At 45.3% G+C, this 24,357-nt stretch overlaps 1 long non-coding RNA gene across 1 annotated transcript in view; it reads left to right on the forward strand.

Annotated features, from left to right (window-relative positions):
• Positions 1-24,357, forward strand: part of LOC136645930 (uncharacterized) — a 58,171-nt gene that overhangs the window by 14,889 nt on the left and 18,925 nt on the right. The window contains exon 2 of the long non-coding RNA XR_010794177.1: positions 4,827-4,896. This is a non-coding gene — a long non-coding RNA (uncharacterized lncRNA). The remainder of the gene's footprint in view (positions 1-4,826; positions 4,897-24,357) is intronic.

The raw sequence follows: 24,357 nt of genomic DNA on the forward strand, positions 1-24,357 counted from the left end.
TAGAGGGGAATAGTGGTGTGCTACATTGGCTTCTGTAATTGGCAGGCAGTGTGAAGGGCCTGAATTGGTGAGGCCTGGTATAAATACTAGGAGCCTAGCTGTCTTCCACTGCCTGATTAAGAGAGTAGCATATTCTACATGGCTCCATCCGAGCAACTGACTTCTCCCTGGGATGGAGAATACATCTTTTCAGTCTAGATTTGTGTATGGTCTCTCACATCCTGTGATAATATGTAAGTAAAAGCTATCTAAATGTGCATTTGTGAAGGTTAAGAGCAGTGGTTCTCAAACTGGGGTGTCATGATGCCCCAACCAGACAGCCCTGGTCTCTGCTCCTTAAGGGGCAGGGAGGGGGGAGGGGAGGCAGTGACACAATCACCAGGATTGCATTGCTTTGGAGGGGCGCAGGGGCTTACTGAGACTTACCACAGTCTGCAGCAGCCTCCCAGGAGTGCAGGAAGCTCCACATCATCCTTTGCAGGCCCCCCCAAGTGCACAAACTGTTACAACCCACTTACAGTTTACAATCATGAAATCAGAAGTGGGTTGCAATCATTATTTTGCCTGTATCTGCGTGTTGGGGAGCCCTGCGGAGGCTGGAGTGGGGGAGGCAGCTGCAGGCTTTGGTAGTCTCAGTAAGCCCCCTGCGCCCCTCCAAAGTGACACAATCCTGGCAATCATGCTGCTGCCTCCCCCCCTCCCCTGCCAAGACTTACAGTGGGGCTGGAACTCCCTGGGAGTTTGAGAACTGCTGGTTAAGAAAGAAACTCCAGTGATTTAGCTAACATTACAAGAGAAATGTTCTACAAATGTAAGAATATGCAAGTTCAATTCTATGTAACTTTCCATGTACCAACGCAGCCCTGCCAACAGGGTGCAAGCTGTATCTTGCTGGGGAGTTTCAGGCCCTGGAGTTCTCCTCTGGGTAAGGGAGCATTTGTAAACCTCTGCTACCTACATGAGTCTACTCAGATCTGTGCCAGCTACTTTGCTAGGTGGAGCTGCAAAGGTGGATCAAGGGTGGGAAGGAGGATATTGGCAGCACTGCTGACCCTGCCTCCTTCCCATCATAGCTCCAGCCCCTCCCCATTCCCCTCCCCTCCCCATTCTTCCCACACCCTTTCTCTATTGGACATATCTTCCTGGGTCCAGTGGTGGATCTCCTGCACTGATGCCAACTTCAGTAGCGCTGTGTGTGTGTGTGTGTTTGTTGGGAAGGGAGTTGCTGGGCTTGGCAGGATACATGAAATTTATGTCACATAAATTAAGTCTTAAGAATAGATTTAGAAGGCTAAAGATAGCTTCCTATTTCTGACCATCTTGGCTCCTCTTATCAGGTATGTGGGTAAGAGAAAGTGAATATGATACCTGATGGATTTGAAGCTACGCTCCTTAGTAAGTGGCAATACTGTGCTCAAACTCTCCATTGACTGCAGTAAATGAATTTCATGAGTTTTTGAAGCACTGAGTTGTCGTCTCTGGCAGTGCTTATGAAGCAAAATTGGTAGGGCCTCCAGGTAAATATTTGTCATTAGAACTTCAGAGTGTCAAATCTCCCAAGAACAATGTGCACTACTCACCACACATCTTCATCTTTCTCCCTTGAAACCAATATAATAAATTTATCCTAGTATCCTTCATTTCCTTACCTATTTCATCGTCATACCAAGTGAGTTAGGGCGCAATCCTAACTCCTTATGTCAGTGTGTTCCAGCACTGGCATGGCAGTGCCAATGGGACGTGCTGCATCCTGCACTCATGGGTGTCACTCATGGACACCTCCTCAAAGTAAGGGAATATTTGTTCCCTTATATCAGTGCTGGAAAGCACCGACATAAGGGGTTAGGACTGCACCCTTAGATTATTATTATTCCCATTTCACAGACAAGTACCTGAAGATGGAAAAGAATTCACATGAATGTATTTCTCTCATCAGGGCTGCTGAGAGCTGGCATTGGGCCCAGGGCAAGATGCCTCCTTTCCTAAATTTTCCTGCAAACCGGATGTTACTACAGGTTGAACCTCATTATTCGCATGGGTTCCTTCCAAGCAGTCATGTGGATGGCAAAAAACGCACTATAGCAAATCCACCAATCAGTTGTCCCCTTCACTCAGTCCCTCCCTTCACCAGTGCAAAGTGATCTCTTTTCTTTCACTTGCTCAGGGGGAAGGGAGGGGTCTGCTGAAGAGAGAAGGATTGATGGATTGTCAGCCAGCTGCCCCCCCCCCCTCTCATTAAGGAGGCTGTTGTTAAAGGACTGTTCAGTTTTTTAAACTGATTTTAAAGGGGTGCATTTTTCCCCTTCTCCAGGGATCAGCACATTCCTTCTCATTTGCAGTGGCCATTCGTGTTGAGTAAAATCCGTGTATAAAAAATCCGTGTATAAATAGGCTGGACCTGTACATTTTTTAAACAAGTTTTTAATTGGCAGTTGTAACATAGTATGAGCAAGACTGAAACTAAATGAAAACATTTATCAGAATGAGATAATTTCCTTACTTTAAGTAGTGTTACTGCATTTCTTTTCTTGCACCTCAGCAAAGTTGTCCTCCTTTGCTTTAAATTATTCTAATAATCAGGGATGGACAAGTCCACTGTGGCTTGACTTGAGTTGAGTCACAAATCTCCACCCCTCGTGACTTGACTTGAAGAGGAGTCCTAACAGGCAGACTTTCTAAGTCTTCCAGCGCATTTTCATGACTTGAAAAGACTTGAGTCACGAGTCTTTCCTTTAAAAAGCCAGCCACTGCTCTGAGGAAAAAATGGAGCTGCTGCAAAGGTGTGTGTGTGTGTGTGTGTGTGTGTCGGAGTTATCCTTTAAAACTCCCCTGATGTTCCTTCCCATCTGTAAACAAGGCTGGAGGGGGTGGGACAAATTGCTTGGGAGCAGGGACAGAAGCAGCAAGGGGGAGGAAGGTCACACACAGCAGCTAAGAGCCCTTACCAGTATGACCCAGTCCTATGCAGGTTCACTCAGAAGTAATCCTATTTGTGCAGGTCATTCAATGAGACTTCCTCCTCCCAAGTAACAATGGAGCCCAAAGGAGCCATGAGGCTGGAAAGCATGATTGCTACAAACCTCCCCACCCCCTCGCTGAGGCTCCCTCACCTCTTTTCTCTCCATCCCTGGGTTTCTCTAGATAATTCCAAATCAAAAATTGATTTGGCTCCTTGGGACTGTACTGTTTATCTATGACTGGTCACACCACTGATTGTGTGCCACGGTGAACTCACTGTGGTACCAGCTCTCCCTGGGCACTATTATCTTGGCAGGACTGAGAACATGAGATCTTGCGCAATACAGCACGATTGCAGATGAATCTTTTGAGATACCATGCAATCTTGGGGAAGTATTTGTGGCCTTCTCATCCTCCCATGAAGTAGTGCCTTGACCAGGGCAAGTTTGGGTACCACTGGTTAAACCCTGAAATTGTATTTTCCAATAGTTCTTTTAGATCTGCTAAAATCAACACTGAAGGAATACTTCCTCCAACCCAATTCCAATCTGCTAAATTTTCTGACCTTCCACTTATAAATCTGATATAGTGCTATTCCAAAACATGCAGACCACGTTTGTGATTTTTTGTTTTTTTTGAAGAGTTATGTAACCATGTAAACTATGAGTATGAAATCTGTACGAAACTGAGCCACAATATGAGTGGCCTTTAGTTCCCCTGCATTTGGCAAATTGGATTTCTACAGTTTTCTGGACCCCACTACACTGGGGGTAGTGGTGCTCAACGTGTTATGTACCTTTCATATTAGACAAGTCCCCTTGTGCATTATGCACAGGAAGGATAGAGTGGATAGAGAGATGCTCTTTTCCCTCTCACACAACACCAGAACCAGGGGACATTCACTAAAATTGAGTGTTGGGAGAGTTAGGACAGACAAAAGAAAATATTTCTTTACTCAGCGTGTAATTAGTCTGTGGAACTCCTTGCCACAGGATGTGTTGATGGCATCTGACCTAGATGCCTTTAAAAGGGGATTGGACAAATTTCTGGAGGAAAAATCCATCATGGGTTACAAGCCATGATGTGTATGTGCAACCTCCTGATTTTAGAAATAGGCTACGTCAGAATGCGAGATGCAAGAGAGGGCACCAGGATGCAGGTCTCTTGTTATCTGGTGTGCTCCCTGGGGCATTTGGTGGGCCACTGTGAGATACAGGAAGCTGGACTAGATGGGCCTATGGCCTGTTCCAGCAGGGCTGGACTAGATGGGAAGCTGGACTAGATGGGCCTATGGCCTGTTCCAGCAGGGCTGTTCTTGTTCTTATATGCATCACCATAATGTCACAGTAGCTGGGGTGGGTGGGGAAGGTCACCATAAGGTAGGATAAAACCAATCACTTGAATCCATCCTGAGACTTAAGAGAGATGCATAGGAGCTGGTCAGCACAATGCACCTGATTCCACAATGTAAAGAGCAGAGCAAATTATATGCTAATAACTTCCCAATTATTAAGGCTAAGCTGTGTGTTCCCCACATTTAGAAATGTAGGGAGTCCATTAAAACTAGTATTATTTTTCTGGTAAAAACAGAACTCCCTTGTACAGCAACAGCAGACAGTTGACTTTTCAGTCCCTACACAAGGGATTGCATTAAGAAGTTCTGTCAAACTTCCTCTGCCTGCTTTCAATCAAGCAGATGTTGAGATTAAAGTTGAAGGCAACTGTCTGTCTTCAACCCAGGACCAGATGTCTCTTCCTAACTTCACAGTATTTCAGGGCTGAATTCCTTTCAAAAGCTGTTTTCTAACGTGCACAAGTCTTGGGTTTCATCATTTTTAATGTAACTTTTCTTCTCATTCGCTTTATAGAGATTAAAGTTCAATTTGCCAAGACATCGGGAAGCCAGGGACATCCACCAGCGATGCAACTGCCCAGCAGGTAAGAACCCTAAAATAAGATGATGATGATAGCACATATATAGATAAGGAAAATCTATATATTAGATATTAATTATAGGTTATATTAGATTATTATTAGATGTTTAGCTATAATCTGTATATCGCCCCACTCTCACTTTCCCTGACCCGAGGAGCCCTGCAGATGCTCGCGCCCGGCTCCCCGCATCCAGGGATGGACTGGATGCACCCCATTCCCTGCAGCCCGGTCAAAAGGGGAAGTGGGATGATTGCGCACCGCTTCCAGTTTAGCAGATCGGGACGCGATCGCTCTGCTGTCACCTTCCCTGACCTGGGGAGCCCTGCCGAAGGTTGCGCAGGGCTCCTCGCACCCCCGGGGGGCTGCAGGGGGCTTGGGCAAGTGCACCAAGTCCCTGCAGCCCCCCTGAGCAGCATGATCCTGGGGATCACGCTGCTGCCTCCCCCCCCCCGCCCCTGCAAAGACTTACTGCGGGATTCAAACTCCCTGCGAGTTTGAAAACAGCAGAGCTAAGGGATGGAGAAGGCAACCAAAATCCAAAGTCCTCCCTTGGATTCATTAGAAGTTAATGAGTTTCTCAACAGTGTTTCTCAAACTGTGGGTTGGGACCCACTAGGTTGGTCACATAGCACCTAGCTCAGCTGCCATTGAAAATACACAGCTGAAAATACAGGACACAGAGCTGCTGGGCAGAGTGGGAGAGAGAAATTCAGTGGCTCTGAATAGGAAGATGGAATGCTGGAAAAGGGGGAGGGCTGCGTAGTTGGAGAAGGATTCAATCTGCATTCTGCTTTGACTTAATGTTGGAATGTTTGAATTCCAATCTATGCAAAATAACAGTATGAGCACACTGTGTAATGGGACCTTTGGTGGATGGGACCTGGGTAATGGGACCTGTATATGAATATCATATACAGAGGCTTGCACTCTTTCACTCTTGCAGTGATCAGACCTTTCTTCACAATACCCCGCCTCTCTTGACATCACTGGCAGATGTGCTGTGATGTCACAATCACTTGGGAAGGTAGTGATGCCACAGCTGCTCTGATTTGCAGACATAGCTACTCTGACATCTGAAGGATTGCCATGGACCAGGCTGCTAACTGGATCTGCGAAGTTCTTTACACTTTGATTTATGTTCAAATTTAATTATATGTGCACTGCATACAAGCCATGTGTTTTTATTATTATTTATTTCACTCTTTCAGGAGACTAGGTAAAAACTTGCATTTGGAAGGGCTGAAGTATTGTAGTGGGGGGCTAGCAGTGGCGTCACTAGGGTTTCATCATCTGGTGCAGGAGACCAGCACATCACCCCCATGGTGAACCTCCTCCCATGCAGTGGGTGGGGTAACAACCCGGGTGGTGGGTGTGGTGATGTACCATCCCCTGCCCTCACTGGTTTTTTGGCTATACCTTTTGATAGGATAGAGATATTTCAAAGCAGTTTAATTCACTGCATTCTGCTGTAAATTACACATTGAATGGTATATAACATGATGGTATTATTCCTATAAACTGCAATTTTAGCTATTTGGGTCACTAGTGGTGTTACACACACACACACACACACACCAGAGTATCACCTTATTTAACATCTTATTAGTTCCATGCTGTGTCATAATAAAATCTCATTGGCTCTTTGAACAATCAGGAAATGTATCAGCAACACCACTGGGGGCTAGTAGGATGGCCTCCAGTTTGAATGTTTTGTTGTAGTAACCACCTTCACATTTCTGCTTTTTAAAAATGGCAGTTTTATTATTTGTTCTGTAAATCACCTTGTTTGCCTTGATGGCAAGAAAGAACACACGCACATTCTTGCATCACAATGAATAGGGAGGTGGGAAAAGTATGCCTGATAAATCTACCTAAGCAATAGGATTATGTACACAAATTTGGATACAATTGAAGAATAGCAGCTTAGAACTTCTAAAATGCATAAAGTTACAGAATGATTGACCAAAATGCAGAGACAGTCATGAGGAACTGTTACCAATCCTTCACACATCTGGTGAACGTGAAAATGTATAATTGACACCAAAGAATGATTGCCATCAGGAGAGTTATCAGGTATATTTTGTTTATGTGAAACTGAAAGCAAATTTGGTGATTCCATCACAAGAGAAACAAATGAGGAATTTTGAGGGAAGCCAATTGAGTTTCAAAGGCCAAATTACTGGCCTAATCCTATTCTGTCCTTGCACCGCTAGAACACTTATTCCTGCAGCAGAAGGCCCTTTACAACTGCTGCAAAAGGCCACAAGCTATTCAGTGGAGCCTGGCCATCACTGTAACTGGCATGTGACAAGGTCAATGCACCAATGGACTAAGTTTGTCCGCCAGTGCCAGTTTGTTAGCACAGGGGTTTGAAGGATGCAGAGAGGGGGCAGAATGGGGTGGGGATGAAGAGGAATGGAGAAGAGATGGAGACAGGGAGGTGAGTGGATTGAGGCTGGGAAGGGGGTGATATTATCGGTAGCTGATTTCCTAGGTCCCTTCCCAGCCTTGCTCCCATGACCTGGGTTCATGTAGACTTGAGTCAGCTATAGAGCTGGTACAGGAATGAGTAGACCCAGAGGTGATCATGGGCTTCCAGGGCAAGGAAACAAATGTTCCTTTACCCCAAGGAAGCTTCCAGAGGCTGAAACACCACTGCAGGATTCAGTAGGCACCACACTGACACAGCTGCATTGCCATATGGCAAGTTTTGTTGGATTGGGCTGCCCATTACTATAAAGAGTTCTTCTGTAGGTGTTTTTTTTTAAATTTTAGTTAATAGTATCTATATGGGGGGACCTAAGAACTACAGTGAAATGGGGAGAGCAGGAGTTTTTAGATTGTGAGCCCTTTTGGGACAGGGAGCCATTAGATATTTGATTTTCTCTGTAAACCGCTTTGTGAACTTTTTGTTGAAAAGCGGTATATAAATACTGTTGTTGTTGTTGTTTAACACTTTGCACTTGCACAGCTGAAAGCAAACTGAGTCCCTCCCCCATGTTAAATTACTGCATGGAAGAGGGGGCACATTTCTGATTGGAACTGTGGTGGGGGCAATTGTTAAAGATATTTGCGACAGTTTTGCTGGTTTGTGGCTCCCCCCCCCCCATGTTCTGGTTACCAAAAACGAATGAAAAATACAGAGCTAACATACAAATTTAAAGCAATGTGTCTTTGGGCCCTAATCTAGTGACAGTTTCTTAAGGGAGGTTCATGCATCCCTACCTATCAATGAGTGTGTATATATGCATGCATATGAGTGGATGAGGCCAAACATCTTTAGAAGGGTATAGATAAAAATGTTTTTTCTTGCGTATCTTGATATATTGGTATATCTGTATGGTGGCAATCCTAATTAAACCTATGTTGCTAAATATTAGGGTAGCACAAATAGGACCCCTTCTACAACTGCTTGGCACCTTCATATGTCCTATAAGAATTTGTTTTATTCTACATTCTTTTTTAAAGTATTCTTCCTTACATTCTTTTTTAAAGTATTTTTTACAGTATCACATCAACACAACGGATGAACGTGCGATAGAACATACATGGTGTGTAAACAGTAAAACTGCAAACACAATACATGTAGGCTGAGACAATTGGTTGCATAAGTACAATGAAGGATGTGTTTGAAACAAATTCCTCAGAACATAAACATCATGAGCAAGAACAGACCACAAGAGTGATGTTATGCTGTCTGTCTACATACCACTGAGTCAGTGAAAGCGTGACTCTCGCAATGCCTCAAGGTCTACAAGGAAACTGAGACATCTTGTAAAATTCCGTCTCTTGCCATCTGTTGTTGTCTTATTTTACACTGGCCACTGTTTGGACCCACAAGCAATTTTTTTGCAAGTGGCGGTTTGTCTTTCAGTGGGAGCTGCCCCATCTCAACCCAGCAACTCTCACTGTCAATATAAACCATTACAAAAATTTGGTGTGGCACTACTTCCAACCATGATGCCATTGTCAAAGGTTTTACGCAGCTACTTCTTCAGGATATTGTTCTGAGATCTGAAAGCCTAAGGAGGAATATACAGGTGGAACAGCATTCTCAGGTAGCTGGGTTCAGACTGTACTGTACAGGGCTTTATAGTCCTGTATGCACTTTGGGAAGCAGCCCTGACTTTTCTTACAGATGATGTGATTTCACCTTGTAATTTTTCCCATTTGCACATGAATTCTGCGTGATGCTTACTCATTATTTTGTTGAGCAGTTTAGCCAAAAATAGCAAGCTTTCTGCAGAATTTTGAGAGGCTACTTATTCCATGACATTTTCACCTGGGATAGCAATTCTTACCTTCAGGCAGGTTGTTGTAAGGATTATATCAAGATAATGCATATGAAGTGTTTTGCACAATCAAAAAGCGATATGCAAATCCTAATGTCCCAATCCTATCCAGGCCTTACATCATCCACCATCATAAGGTCTGGGCTGTTCATGTGGCAAGTGCTCTGTTGTTCTGCAGGCCACTGCTTTCAGCACAAACCCTAGACTCCTAGAGCCACCCACAGGTGTCACTAGCCAGTAGAACCTCCACTGTCACTGATAAATCAGTAGTGTGGGTGGATCAGGGAGGATTAAGGGCAGATCAGGGCAGGGAGTGGTCTGAGCTGGGGTAGGGAAACAGAGGATAGTGGCAGTTGTGCATGTTGGATCCTATTCCCTCCTTCCAGTCCTGGACACACACCTTGAGTCTCCTCAGATGTATGCCAGTTAATGTGCTGGTATAGGCTTGAGGAGACATTTTGGGGACCAGGGAGGTAAGTAAAAATCTTCTTTATTTATCTCTCCTGGGCTGTCTGGTCTCCTGGCAGCCCACAGCATGCAACTCATGCACCATTGATGGTGCTGTACTCTCTGGGCCAGCAGAGAATAGGATTGGTCTGTGTGTATTGTTATTAGTATTGTCCTATACAGAGTCCACTTTACTGTAAATGAATGATGCTCCATAACTAAATGTTATGTGGTTATGTGTTATAACTAAATGTTATGTGGTATGCATTCATGTGTGCAAAACTCCCCCCCCCCCATAGCACACGTCTTTTAACATCACTAAATATTGCACAGGTACACTTTCCATCTACAAAATGTCAACTCTCTGCCCCTGTCAATCAGCTTCCTCAATCCAGTGGGTGGTGTGTAGCCATGTTTCATAACTGGTGGCATTCTAGCTAGTGATTAGACAACTCAAGAGGGCTCTTTCTGTGTGCTTCTAAAACCAGATGAAGACCTGGGAAGCCATTTCACCCTTGACATTTGTTCTTAGTGCCCAAGATGTCTGTGGGCTAGACAGACTCTTGAGTCCTGCACAACATGGTCTTCAAGGGCAGCCCTGAGGCTTTTTACAAGCAGTTAGGAGAATGCACATATTTTTGGAGATTCCCTTCTAAAACTAACCCTCTCTAGTGCCTATAAACAAGTGGACATGATGTTCCTTGCTGAAAATAAATGTTTATCACAAGTGATATTACATCACATCACTCACAGATATTTCCCCCCAGGTCAAGCTCTGCCTGGTATACAGAAGAGCAAAAGAAATACAAGTTCATTTGGAGGCTCTCTGAAAGCAGTCCTTGGGGCAAGCAGGAAAAGATAAATACTACTTAGGAGTGGTAAATAGTGTAAGAGATTTCATTAGTACTTTTACAAAGCAAACCTAGGCATGCCTACTCAGAAGTAAGTCTTGTTTAGTTCTGTGGAACTTACTCCTATGTAAGTGTGTGTAGAGGCTTGCAGCCTTAGGGCCCAATCCTATCCAACTTTCCAGGGCTGATACAGCCATGCCAACTGGGTATGCTTTGTATCCTGCAGTGGGGAGGTAGTCACGGAGGCTTCCTTAAGTTAAGGGAGCATTTGTTCCTTTACATCAGGGCTCCATTGTGGCTGCAACAGCACTGGAAAGTTGGATAGCATTGGGCCATTAGACTTGCAGAAGGCTGAGAAGTTTGCAGCTGTGAGGAGGACATGTAAGGGTGTGTATTTCTCAGTTATCTTGGCTCTGAGGATACAACTAATAATGGCAGGAGAAAAACCAGAATTCTAATGTTATTTATAGACTTGATAAGGAAATCTATGTTTCCTTAGACTGCGGAAGCTGACAGTTTTAATCTGTAATGCTTTGGGATAGGTGTGGCCACCCACTGTGAGTGGAGTTTCTCTGCAGGGTCACTGAATGTGGAAAGGTCAAAGCAACACAGAGAGTCTCTGTGCTGGAGCCATGATTGTCAGAAGCTGTGGTCTTGGCCATTGCTCCTGTCGTTCTTGAGTCTGATGAATGTTATTGTAAACCTTGTCAGGTTCCAAATTTAAAGAACAAGGGTTGCTGTGTGTTGTGTGACATGCTGACCTCACTTCCAAAATAATAATTCACCCCTAATTTTGGAAAAAGAAGCCTAAACAATGGATGAATTTAAGCATCTTGTTAGATGAGAGGGTTCTGTGGCTCCTTAAAGACTAGAGTCCTGTTCTCCTAACATATCCATGGAGCAAGTGAATACATGTAATGCGGGAAAGCAGGGTCACAGTAGTAGACCTATATGTGTTGATATGAATGTCTGCATGGAATCAACATGTGTACTTGGATAGGGCTCTCTACACAATTGGACCTGTTGAACAGGAGGATCCCAGTTGAAGGGAGAAAGCCCTATATGCGTACTGTTGTACATACACTGGCTCCATGCAGTCAGGCAAGTGAATGTGCATAGATCTCTCCCCTATGTACATTCACTCATCCTGTAAGTGTCATTAGAATAAAGCAAAACACATCTAGAGCCCAATTCTACATTGGTCACCCACCCTGTGGTACAGCGACACTGAAATGGCCACCGCTGCATCCCGGGGGGCAGGAGAAGCAGCTGAAGGTCATGTTAGGTTAAGGGAACATTGGTTCCCTTACCATGTGTAGTTCCCCCGCAGCCCCCATTGGTCTACTTGGATCTGCACCAGTGAAATCACTAGCACAGATCTCAGTAGCCCATGTAGGGTGTTCAGGCACAGGAGGGAGGATAGGATCAGGAGGCAGCCTCTACCGATGTCCCTGCTCCCATCCTGAGCCTGAGCCACCCCCAGGCCACTTTTGACTCTATGAAAAATATTCTTCTACTAGAGTGAGTTCTTTCAGCTCAGCCATTTTATACCCAGTTCTTCACAATTCTAGAAAACATTTTAAAAAATCAAACACATTTGTACCCCACTCTTCCTGTAAAGCACTCAGGCTGGAGTACATGAGGTTATTTTTTTCAACCCCCATAGCAATTTTGTGAAGTTAGACTGAGTGACTTGCTCAATATTTCTATGAGGACTGAAAAAATTTATATAACCTCATGATATTTTTTTTGTTACTGTGTTGTATAGTGGATACAATGCTGCACTTAGATTTGCTCACCCAGTTTCATATCCTTGCTCAGCCATGAAATTCACAAGTAAGGGATATGAAACCAGGTTTGCAATCACAATTATTTTCCTGAATCAGGCAACCAATCTATCTTTACTATGGGACTTTGGTTTTTAGCACCTCTAATTTTCACTACTGCCTTTCATTCATTTTTTTTTATTCTGCTGGAATTCCACTTCAGTTTTCCCCACCCTTTTCTATATCAGCACTTTTCTTTGTCTCCTCACAGCTACTCTTAGACAGAGCTCAAGTCGAACTTTTGAACTCACAAGAGGGTTCAAGACAAACGCAAAATGAGTTTTCCATCTTTCTGAGTAGCACATTATTATTTCTGTGAATTGTGGTAACGCCTAAAGGCTGCATTTGCAGTCAGGTTCAGGACTCCTGGGTGTTGGGCCCAGTCTATGCTTGTAATGAAAGGGAAGTCTTGACCTCTCAAGCTCACGTAATCTTTGCATTTAAAGAGAGGCAGACAACTGGCTGATATTCTAAAAGAAATGGAAAGAGTAGATGTGGTAAGAAAGGGAAAAATAAAATTGAGACATATTATTAATGAAGTAAACAGCAATTACCAATCAAAACACACTTTGGACATGTTGTTGGTTGTGTGAGAGAATTCACGATTTCCATAGCTGTGGAAGTTTTATGCTTGAGGAGACTCAGAGGTAACTCTGTACTCGTACTGGGAGTGAGAGGCTATTGGCACATCTTCTCACGCTAAGACATAAGGAGCATTGCATAATGGACATCCAAAGTGCAGGAACCTGACCCCACCCTGCTTTCTGTTATGTGAGCTGGGTGTTGGCACAACTGGATGAAATGATTCTACCATCTGTCAAGTGAAAAAAGGTTTTGCTGTGGAACATCTTCAGGCCTGTTTTAGGGGTGTTCTTGGAAATCCATTGCACTAATGACTTCCTTATTTCCCTTGAACATTTTATTTTTTACTGCATGAAAAGTTTATGGAGAGCAAATAATGTTGCTGTCATATTCAGCTCTTGCTTTCTGAAGAAGCTCATGCTTTTGAATATCTGTAGGCACATTTCATCAGGTCCATAGCAGGGTGACTGGCAAGACAGGGATGGGACTGTGTGTATTTGGAATGTAGATTATAGTACTAGTCTTTAACCTGGCAAATAATGGACAGACCAGAAACTCACTTTGTGGGTGTGTGTGTGTGTGTGTGTGTGTGTGTGTGTGTGTGTGTGTGTGTGTGTGTGTGAACTATAAGCTAAGACATTTCTGTTTCAAATCTTGGCTTGGCCATGAACTCATGAAGAGAGGTTTCTGTCTTGCAGACCTAACTGTAATATGGAGATCCAAAATGTGTATGGCTGAGAAGCAGAATTTGTAAGAAGCATAGCACAAGCTACTAAAATATCTAAGGTGTTGTTTTTCACAACTGTCTGCTAGCTAACGGAGGCATGGCCATTTCTGACAGATCAATTTATGGATTAGGGGCAGAAGAAAAGGTTCAATGTTAGTCCCTTCACAGCAGAGTCCTGACCTTGTGCTGAGCCAGCATAGTTTAAGATTGGGCTGCCCAATGTGCAGTACAATCTTCCATAGAGTTTTATTGTCCTCTTCTGCTCAGGGTGTCATCTCATTCTAAACTTTTTGAACAGCTAGTATAAAAACAGAGTACAAAATATATAAATGCCATGCAATTTGAGAAGAAAACACACATGAAGTAAAATGCATATTTCCTTTTAAAATGCCTGACAGAGGCGGCCATGAAATAATAAGGGGCCCAGTCCTATCCAGTTTGCCAGTGCTGGTGCAGTTGTGCTAGTGGGGTGTGTGCTTTATCCTGTGGTGGAGGGGCAGTCACTGGGACCATCTCAAGGTATGGGAACATGTGTTCTCTTACCACGGGGCTGCGTTGTGCTACACCAGACCTGGAAAGTTGGATAGGATTGGACCCTGGGTCAGTGGCATCACTAGGGTTTGTGTCACCTGGTGCGCGAGGCCAGTGCATCACCCCCCATAATGGACCACCTCCCATGCAGCAGGTGGGGCAATGATCCTGAGGAGTGGGTGTGGTAATGTATCATTGCTCCGCCCCACACCACTTCCCCCCACATCATTAAAATTGCACCTTTTATACATGCTGTCTAAATGTACACATTTCTGGAACTAAACTTGATTCAACTTCAACAGGTTTAGTCTACTGGCTTCAATAGAGGACACACTTGTTCTATACACACATATACTGGTTTTCAATGCCTTCTGTGTGAAATCATACTACAAGCAATGTTCAACATCATGTGAAGAGTCATCACAGGATGTCACATGGAGAATCATAGAAATCAGAGTTGGGACCTTCAAGATCATCAGGTCCAACCCTCTGCTAGTGCACAGCTACAACATTCCAGACAGAGGCTACCCAGCCTCTGCTTAAAGATACACTGTGTCACGCTCTTCAAAAGCCTCCAAAACTACAGCAGTTCTCAGCTCTAGGAGATTTGAGTTCCTGTCTCATTATTTCCCTACCAATAATACAAGCTTGAATATCATCACTCCTTGTTCTTCCCCAGTTCTCCCCTCAACAAAACAGAAATCAAAAATTCAACATCTTGAATAATTCCCAGTTTTGTAATTGGAGCACATATACCCTGCGAAATATATATGCAGTTGTGCAAATGCTGCTCTGTGATATACCCTACAACAACGTCCAGTGCTCAATTTCAAGCAAAGGAGGAGACTGCAATCCCACACACCCTTACTTGGGAGTAAGTTCAGTTGAACACACTGAGGCTAACTCCTAAGTAAGCATGGACAGAATTGCATTATAACCCTTGTAGTACTGCCCTGACACTGATCCTGCTGGGATGCAATATTACAGAGAGACAGGCATTTCCAGGCTTCCCCCCAGAAAAAGGGTAATTCCACACCCCCCCCAACAGGGGGCAAAGGCAGAACTGAACCCTCCCTTCCAAACAGGCAACTCACTGGGCATGCAGAAAGCAGGCTTTATTTTTAAAGAGACAGCAGCCCTTCCATGCTTTCCTGGGAGTAAGCCCCATTGACTCTAATGTGACTTACTCCTGAGCAGACATGCAGAGGACTGGGCTCTAAGGCTGCAATCCTATTCACACTTTCCTGGAGTAAGCCCCATTGACTATCATGGGACTTACTTCTGAGTAGACATCTGGAAGGGCTACTGTCTCTTTAAAAACAAAGCCTGCTTCTTGCAAGCACAGTGAGTTGCCTGTTTGCAAAGCAAATGCCAGGCAGGTGGGAAACAGGCAGATAGAGGAGCACAGTAGCTCCCCCTATCTGTGCATAGAGAGGGAGGAGGGCAGGCTGCTGGCAGCAGTGATGATGTGCAAAGCCCCAGTGCCGCGGGGCTCCCAGGCTGTTCATTTGCAGGGGGAAGCCCCTCCGATGAGCTGGAGGTTGCCATGCATCGCGCTGCACGCATGTGTGACGCTTGCACATGCGTGCAGCGCCTCAAAAGCATCCGAAAGGCAGGAGGCTCCTGCAGCATCACGCATGTGCGAGGCTTGCCTCAGAAGCTTCCGGCTGCACTTTAAGGCAGGAAGGGGGAGTGCACTTTCCTTGGAAGGGTGGGGGCGGGGCAGGTAGTTGGTGTATCACCCCTCCAGCACATCACCTGGTGCGCCCCCCCCCCCACTGCCCTGGGTCTCCCATGTATTTTTAAAAAACAAATGCACTTTTTACCATGTGAGATTAGAGAGGGGGTACAGAACTGCAATTCCCAGAGTAGCCTGGTGAGAAGGATATAGTTATAGGTATAACTATATTGGTTATAGTTAAACCAATTTGTCTGTTGTATAGATTTGCTTGTTTTCACAGGAGTGTAATCGGAGACTTTTGTTCCATAAGCAGAAATGATAATTTTGCCACCATGGTGCATTTGAATTCTGTATACAGTATAATTAAACAATCCGTGCATCTTTTTAGTCAAGTCAAGTCAAGTCAACCTTTATTAGGCATAAATCAACCTTTATTAGGCATAAAGCATCTTTTTAGGCAATAGTGCTACATAGTATTACAGAAGGCCAAGACTTCAGTGATTGCTATATTCTAGTTCACAGCATGAACTTTCGGGAATCTGGAAATGGCAAAAAAGCCCCCAAAACAAACTTTTTTTTTTTTAAGTAAAGAGGTCTCTTGGCCTTGTCGTCACTAATGTTTGTAACACATTGATCTAAGTTTGAGTAGAAATTATATACCTCCGAGGTCAGCAGTTGTCTTTGTATTGCCCTTTACATTTCCCAGGACATCTCTCCAGGGCTGGAGGAGAAAGAAGGAGCTAAAGCCTTCAGCAATCCACATGCAGAAGCCAGGAGCAGTGTTTTTATCTAAAAGGATTTCCAAAGTTGAGTTCAGTTGAGTTCAGTTCAGTTCACAAACAAAATGTGTGTAAATGAATGAAGCAAAATGTCAGCTTCTCCTCCAAGAGGAATCTTTTGATTTATAAGCAAGAGCTGGTAGTGTACCATAGTGCCCCAGGGCCCAATCCTATCCTACCTTCCAACACTGGTGCAGCTGCAGTGCAGCCTCAAGGAAGGGAACAAATGTTCTCATATGTTGATGAGGTCTCTGAGACTTCCTCCCCACCACAAGATGCAGTGCACACCCCAGTGGCACAGCTGCAGTGGCACTGGAAAATTGGATAGGGTTGGGCCCCCAGTGTCTGAATTGGGAAGTCCATGGTTCAAATTGGATGTAACTCAACCCTTTCTCAACTCTCAACCGTTTCTTTCAGCCCTCCTCTTCCTTCTCCAGTTCAGGGAGTGGAAAGATGAGGAACAGCAGTGGAGGCAAGTCGGTAGGCAGGTTGGGTGCCTACCCTAATCTGCTGCCTGGAGCAATCACTTCAGCTGGTCTCATGGATGGACTGGCCCTAACCATATGCAATGTATTTAGGCTGTGTTCTACACTATGTGGTGCCTCTGTGCACCACAGAGACAAGAGACAAGATGCATCCTGCCCCTCCCTCCCCATGCCATTTCAGGTCTAGTTCCCTGGGGAAGAGAGTTGATACCTGAAGAATGGCAACTCCAGCCAAACGTTTAAGTCCCATGACTGAAAACAAGTTATTGTCTTGTACCTGCTGTACTATACATTCATTTTATAAATGGAAACCTCTTGGAAATAATACCAGCAGTACGGTTGAGAAGATCCTTTCAATGTGCTGTATGAACATAAAGAACTTGGCAATAAATAGCATGGCAAGATTATCTGCCATGTTTGCTTCACAGATACAGACACTTGTTTTGTAATCAGTCTTCACATGTTGACCTTCAATAACCATTGTTTGCATGGTCTGAAAACAGAGAGCCACAAATGCCATTCCTAACCCGCAAGAAGTGTGAGTTCATGAATGCAGCCATCGAAACAATGCAATGACTTTGCCAGCTTAAAACAAAGTGTAAAATCTGCCAATTGCATGGCAGCTAAATCAGACTGAGCCTTAGTTCTTGTAAGTGTAAAACACAAAAAAGGCAATTAAAATGATCAAGATATCAGTAAACCTTTTCTGTGAGAAAAGGCTAATTTTTTTCAGGATATGAAAAGGCTCATTTGTTTTGTTTCACAAAAGAATAGTATGGAGAGATATGATAGGGATTTATTATTTCTATTTTATTTATTTAAAATATTTGTATTCCTCCTCCTATAAAAATGGGATGCCCAAGGTGGCTAGCAACAAAGATTAAAGTACAGTACAATAAAAGAGACAAGTCATTATAGCTTAAAAAAAACCCAGCAGAAAAATAAGTAGTGAGTAGCCCAATCCTACTGAACACCACACAGCAATGCTGTGGTGCTGGCACAGCATCTGTTGCATCCCAAAGGAAATTTTGTCTGCTGGAGGTATCCTCAGGATAAGGGGACATTTTCTCTCTTGCCCTAGGGCAGGGGTCGGCAACCTGCGGCTCTAGAGCTGCATGTGGCTCTTTCAGCTGTCTGCTGCGGCTCCTCCGGTGAAAGTGGCAAAGGGGGTAACAGGAGGCACCTGTGCTGGGAGGGCAGGCTGCTTCTCTCTGTCCCCTGAGCTCACTGCCCTCCTCTCCCTTCACCCCCACCTGCCCCGCATTGGTTTCCCTTTTCAATTTTGCCCGCTCTGCAGGCTGAAGCTCCCTGTTTTTCCCTTCTCCAACTCTCCAGCAGGCTCAGCCAATCAGCATCCAGCAGGCTCCTAGCTTTTTCTGTTGGAATGGCTCAGGGCCCTTCACTGGCAGACAGACCAGCCAATCTTGAGCCTTCCTCCTTCTCAGCCATTGCGAGCCCTTGCAGCCTGCCTTTCCCTGAGCAGGTCCCCACTCAGTGCAAGGAGAGGTTTTTCCTCCACAGCTGAGGAGACATCCTGTGTGTCTACTCAGTTGTAAGCCCCATTACAACAGATGAAGCTTACTCCCAGGAAAGGGTGCCTGGGATGGCAGCCTTGGAGCCAGTGGGAGCCTGCGCAGGTCTGTTTGAGAGTAAGCCCCGATGTAGTCCCTGGGCTACACCCAGGAAGGTGTGGAGGGCTGTAGTCTAAGCCTCATCCTGTGCAGGTCTACTCACAAGTAAGCCCTGCTGTAGTCAGTGGGGCTTCCTCCCAGGAAAGTGTGGAGGGCTGCAGCCTCAGCCCCCTCCTATGCAGGTCTACTCACAAGTAGTCAGTGAGGCTTCCTCCCAGGAAAGTGTGGAGAGGACTGCAACCTGAGAGCTCCAACCAACTTGTCTGCTCAGAAGTCCCATTGTAGTCAATGGGGCTTACTCCCAGGATAGTGTGGAGAGGGTTCCAGCCTGAGTGAGGGAGGACAGGCAGGCAGGCAGGGCAGAAGCTGGCCTGTGGCTGCCCCCCCTTCTTCTCTTCCCCACCTTTGGAGTCTGTGTCCTTTCTTCCTTCCAGCAGGGTGCCTCTAGAAGGTGGGGGGAGTTCTTTAGTATCCATGTAAATAAGCAGATGTCATAACCACCATAGGTATTGGAATCCTGGAAGATTTGGTGAGGAGGTAGATGTGGTGTCAGCAGTGGCCCCTTTAAGGGTAAGACCTGGGCATCCAGCAGAGTGTGCTGCACAGCTGCAGCCACTTGAAGGCAATAGGGCCCTCAGGGATATAACCAGCACCTGAGGCAGGAAGAGGGGTGTTGGTTGGAGAAGGAGTGCAGGTTGGAGAGGAGACTGACTGGGCTTATTGACTTGGATACTCTGACTGATTTGACTGACTTACTTTGGAATCTGACCTTGGACTGTGACTTGGCTTATTGACTTTGGACTCTGCCCTGGGTACTCTGACTGACTTTGTGACTAATGGACTGCTGGAGACACTGGAGTTCGGTGTGTGGCTGCTGTGCCCAAGACCTGCTGAGGACCAAGGGTCTGCTGTAGTGGTGGGAGGCTGCTGGCAGGAGAGAGGACCTCTGTAGGTTGAACAGGTGAGCTACCCTGGAGGTGAGGTCCAGCAGGAGTGTAGGGCAGAACCAGGGTCATTTGTTGGGGGAAAGAAGGGGAGCTAATTTGCTTAAAGTGGGCATAATTCTCCAGGCAGAGAATGGCCTTGGAATCAAGCAAAACACCATAGGGGACCAGGCGTCTGAAAACACGGGACAAGAATGTATGACAAAACTAACTAAAAGCTACAAGGGGGGGGCTACATTATAAAAACGGGACCTATAAGAGCATAAAGGTAAAAAATATATATATGCAGTATTATCTTCATTTTAGATGTCAAAAGGGTTTTGTGGCTCCTGAGGTTTTTTTTCCTCCAGAAAACAGGTCCAAATGGCTCTTTGAGTGTTTAAGGTTGCCGACCCCTGCCCTAGGGTTAGCCCACACAGCCACTTTGGGTCAATTCGGTCCTGCGCCAGCTCAATCGTGATCAAAAGTGTAGGATTCCAAAGTTGAAGTACAGCTAAAGAGAAGGTCCTATTCCTTGTGGCCATCAACCTGGCCTCAGCCAGGGACAGAACTTACAGCACAGCCCCCTCTGATGAACTTAAGATGGTGAGCTAGAAGAAGGTGGTCCAAACAAGCAAGGGTTTTAATGCTCAAAACCTGCACTTTGAACTGTGCTCTGAAACTAACTGCAGTCAGTGCAGTTGATGGAGCAGCAGCCTGACAGAATCAAACCTTGCCTTTCATATGCACTGCTGTGTTCTGCACCAACTGCAGTTTCCAAACAATCTTCGGGGCAGCCCCAAGTAACATGCATTATAATAGCTGAGTCTTAAGATTACCAAGGCATGGTAATGGTAATGGTGTGGATAAAGTCCTAGTGTAGTGAAACTTGCCTTTGCTGTATGAATGTAATAGGCTAGAGCAGCAGTCCAGATGTGGCAGTGGTGAAGGTTTACTGTTCCACACCACAGCCCCCATTCATCACCACTGATTTTCTCACAGACTAGTGCTGGAAAGCTGCTTCTACTGTTCATTGCCCCAGAAGGCTCTGCATCTAGATTTCTGGGTGGAAGGGGCTGCCCACCATGTATCTGTGCGAAGATCAGGAATGACAATTGGGGACTGCGGCACAGAATGGTAAGGCTTTGCCATGCCTGGAAAGTTTATTTTGGAGCTCTGGATCCAGCTCACACGCCAGATTTTGGCTGCTCCAGGGCTAGAGGCTCAAGATTTACAAAAGGAAGTGCTGCCTGACCCAAAGTATTATTAGCTTGTGAAATTCATGGCCCAATCCTATCCAGCTTTCCAGCACGGATGCAGCTGTGCTAATGGGGCATGTGCTGCTTCCTGCAGTGATGGGGCAGTCATTGAGGCCTCCTTAAGATAAGGGAACATTACATTGCAGCTGCTTTGGGGCTGGAAAGTTGGATGGGATTGGGCCCTCTGGCTTAAAGACACTTTCTCGGGAGTAAGCCCCACTAAACACAGTTGAACACTTCTGAGTAGTTATGCACTGGATAACACTGTCAGTATCATAAAATCTGATGATGGCTAGATAGCTTTAAAATTGATTACAAATTTGTGGCGGATAGGATTTTCAGTGCCTATACACCATAATATGGTTTGCAATAAAGTCCATACGTGCTAAGTAGAACTTCTGTGTACCCAGGCAGTATACCTCTGGAAGTCACATGTTAGAGACAGAAAAGACATCTGGCTGCTGCTGGAAGCAGAATGGTAGATGGACATGGTCTGATCCAGCAAGACAACTTTTATGTTTGCCTTTATGATCTTAATCTTAAATTTGACAAGTAGATGGCCCATCTGTGCTGAATATTATTCTGACAACACAGATTGCTACATCTTCTACACAGCCAGTGATCCTGATAAAGACCACATTTTCATAACTGTTCAAATAAGCATAACTTGGGAAGCCATCCTCAAGAGCCTGAAAAAATTACTGCTTATTTAGAAAGCAGGTTGTCTGTCCACCAGCTATTGTTCCTCCTCTTTCCCCTTTTTAATGTCCTGTTAAGGGGCCTCACTTGGCTCTGACATAAGACACAACATGACAGACACTGGGGCTCCTAAGCTGCCTGTTAAGATTAAAGGCCTGGACATCCAGCTTCGTTCTTGGCTTTGCCATGTGCTCCATAGGTTTGCAGAGGGATGCCTTGGATTCTTGGAGGTGGGGGACTCCAAAGTGGAGTGGTCTGACTATTTCAGGGCAGAGACTGTGTTGAGAGGAAGTGTGATTTGTCAGCTTGTCTGGCTTTGGGCCACCGAAAGAGCTAGGCAGGGTTTGTAACGAGATACCACAGCTATGTCTGCTTGTCATACATGAAAGCTTTTTGGGAAGAGCCAGAAGGAGATGGGAGAGGAAAGATGAAGGTTATGTTTAGTGACAAGCAAACACCATCCCGGATGTTTTTGTGAGACTGCAGTCCATTGTTTTATGCTACCTAGCATACATTTACAGTACATTACCGATATGCCATCCATTCTCCAAAAGAAGTTATATCCTCATTGAACCCATAGTCATGTGTTTATATGTATGTTGTCTGTACTATGTATATAGTGTGTGTGTGTGTGTGTGTGTGTGTGTGTGTGTGTGTGATATACAGTACAAATATATACTATATGTGTGTATATACTATGGACGCAATCCTAACCCACTTTCCAGCACTGACATAAAGGCAATGCAGCTCCAAGGTAAGGAAACAAATGTTCCCTTACTTTGAGGAGGCCTCCATGAGTGCCCCCCACGTGCAGGATGCAGCACACATCCCTATGCCAGCACTGGAAAGTTCATTAGGATTGTGCCCATAGTATATATACACACACATAGTATATATTTATATATAATATATATTGCCCCTTGCAGATACTCTAACTAGAATACCTATGCATTCTAACTTGCATAAATGTGGGTGTGTAGCATCACAGCAGCAGGAACCATTCTTACCTTTGTGTATTTATTGAACCTGAAGAGAGCCTATATGCATACACTTGTATGCCTGTAGGAGCCTGTTCATGTAAATAGATACAGGCATCCCCCCTATCCACAGTGGTTCTGCTCCAGTCCCCCTGTAGATATGGAAACCATGGATACAGGGAAACCTGTGTAAATAGCACCCCCAACACCCCCTGCTCCCATTACCTTATGTTTACCTTTGGTAGTGCTTGAAGCACTGATGTTTCTTGCTTAACACATTCTTGCTTAACCAAAAAATGTGAGATTGTCTGCATGCTACAAGGAGGAAACTAACCACAATAACAGGTAGCAAGACAGTTTCTGCTTCCTGTTAGCATTCGGTTAGTCTCCTTCTAGCATGCAGGCTGGTTGCCTATATGTTGCATTCTTCAGTTAAGCAAGAATGTTCCTTTGTTAAGCAAGAAACATCCATACTTCAGGTGCTAATAAACAAAAACTAAGGTACGATAATGGGTGGAAGGCATATTGGGGCCGCTGGATCTGCAGATAGTAGAATCATAGGATACTGGAACTGCAGTTACTGGGGGGGAGGGGGCATCTGTATATATTTGGTTTTCAGGAAACTGAGACATTAGGGTTCCCAGGTATCTGCTATTGTTCTGGTCCAGCAGTAAAACTGTGTTCTCTTTTCTGGGTCAAAAAAGACAGAGCTAGTCTCCGTGCTCCCAAACTTCTAGGCTGCACTTGTGACCTGTTAGATTCTGCCAGCAGCGGCGTACCTCCTCAACCCCGTACCCGGGGTAAAGGTCTGTGATGGTGCCCCCACGGGCCGTTGCCGCTGCCCCCGCACAAAAATCCACCCCCCTTACTCGCCTGAGGCTCACAGAGCCTCACACGACCCAGGGTTGCATCAGGGAAGCCTCTCTGAGGTTCCACTACGCTATAAACTGTGCTTCTGGAAAGCCTCGGAGAAGCTTCTGCAGGGTCCTAGAGGCCCACTTGTGGGGCATTTGCCCCATTGGACTTAATGGCAGATCCACAACTGTCTGCCAGGTTATACCTACAAAGCTTCCATTCCTAGCCTATGCAAGCATCAGGCCTCATCTAAGAACAATTTGATGGTAATCCTTTCTTAGTATTGAAAATTTCAGCCCAGTCCAATGTAAGACCTCCACTGGCAGAGTGCATGTTTTGCCAGTAGAGCTAACAGCATCCAGGTGGAAGTACCTACATTCTGCTGGAAATTGTGTGAAGTTGTTGCATGCTTTGGCACTACTGGCCAGCGAAGCAAGCCTGCCAGAGCAATTGCTGGCAGCTGCACATATAAGCCAATAGCCAAACCACCATCTGCCAGAACGAGGTAAGGTGGTGGTAGAGATTGACAAAATGGAGCAGAGGGGGGGGGGGAACATGCCTCTGGGAACCTGGTGCCTCGGGGACAAAGTGCAGGTAAGGCACTGCGAGTTTAGCTTTGGTGCATGTTCAGCAGCAGGGCGAGGAAGCCAGGACTCCAGACACTGCCCCTCTCTTCCCTTGAGAAAAGGGCAGCAAACCAGTGAAGGGTTTTTAAGTACCCCTAAACAAACAAACAAAAAACTATGCAGTCAGACAGCCAGCAGCAGGGTGGGGGCTATCCAGTGTTTTGCATCGAGTGCAACATGTATGACTATATGCCTCTGGGGCATAAGTCATGGGTGTGTCCTCAGTGCAAGGAGCTCCAGGGTCTCAGGGAACGTGTTCGCTCCCTTGAAGCCTTGGTGGCTGACCTGGAGAA

Source organism: Tiliqua scincoides, chromosome 3 (genome assembly GCF_035046505.1).
Source record: "Tiliqua scincoides isolate rTilSci1 chromosome 3, rTilSci1.hap2, whole genome shotgun sequence".
In the NCBI taxonomy this organism is placed as follows: Eukaryota; Metazoa; Chordata; class Lepidosauria; order Squamata; family Scincidae; genus Tiliqua; species Tiliqua scincoides.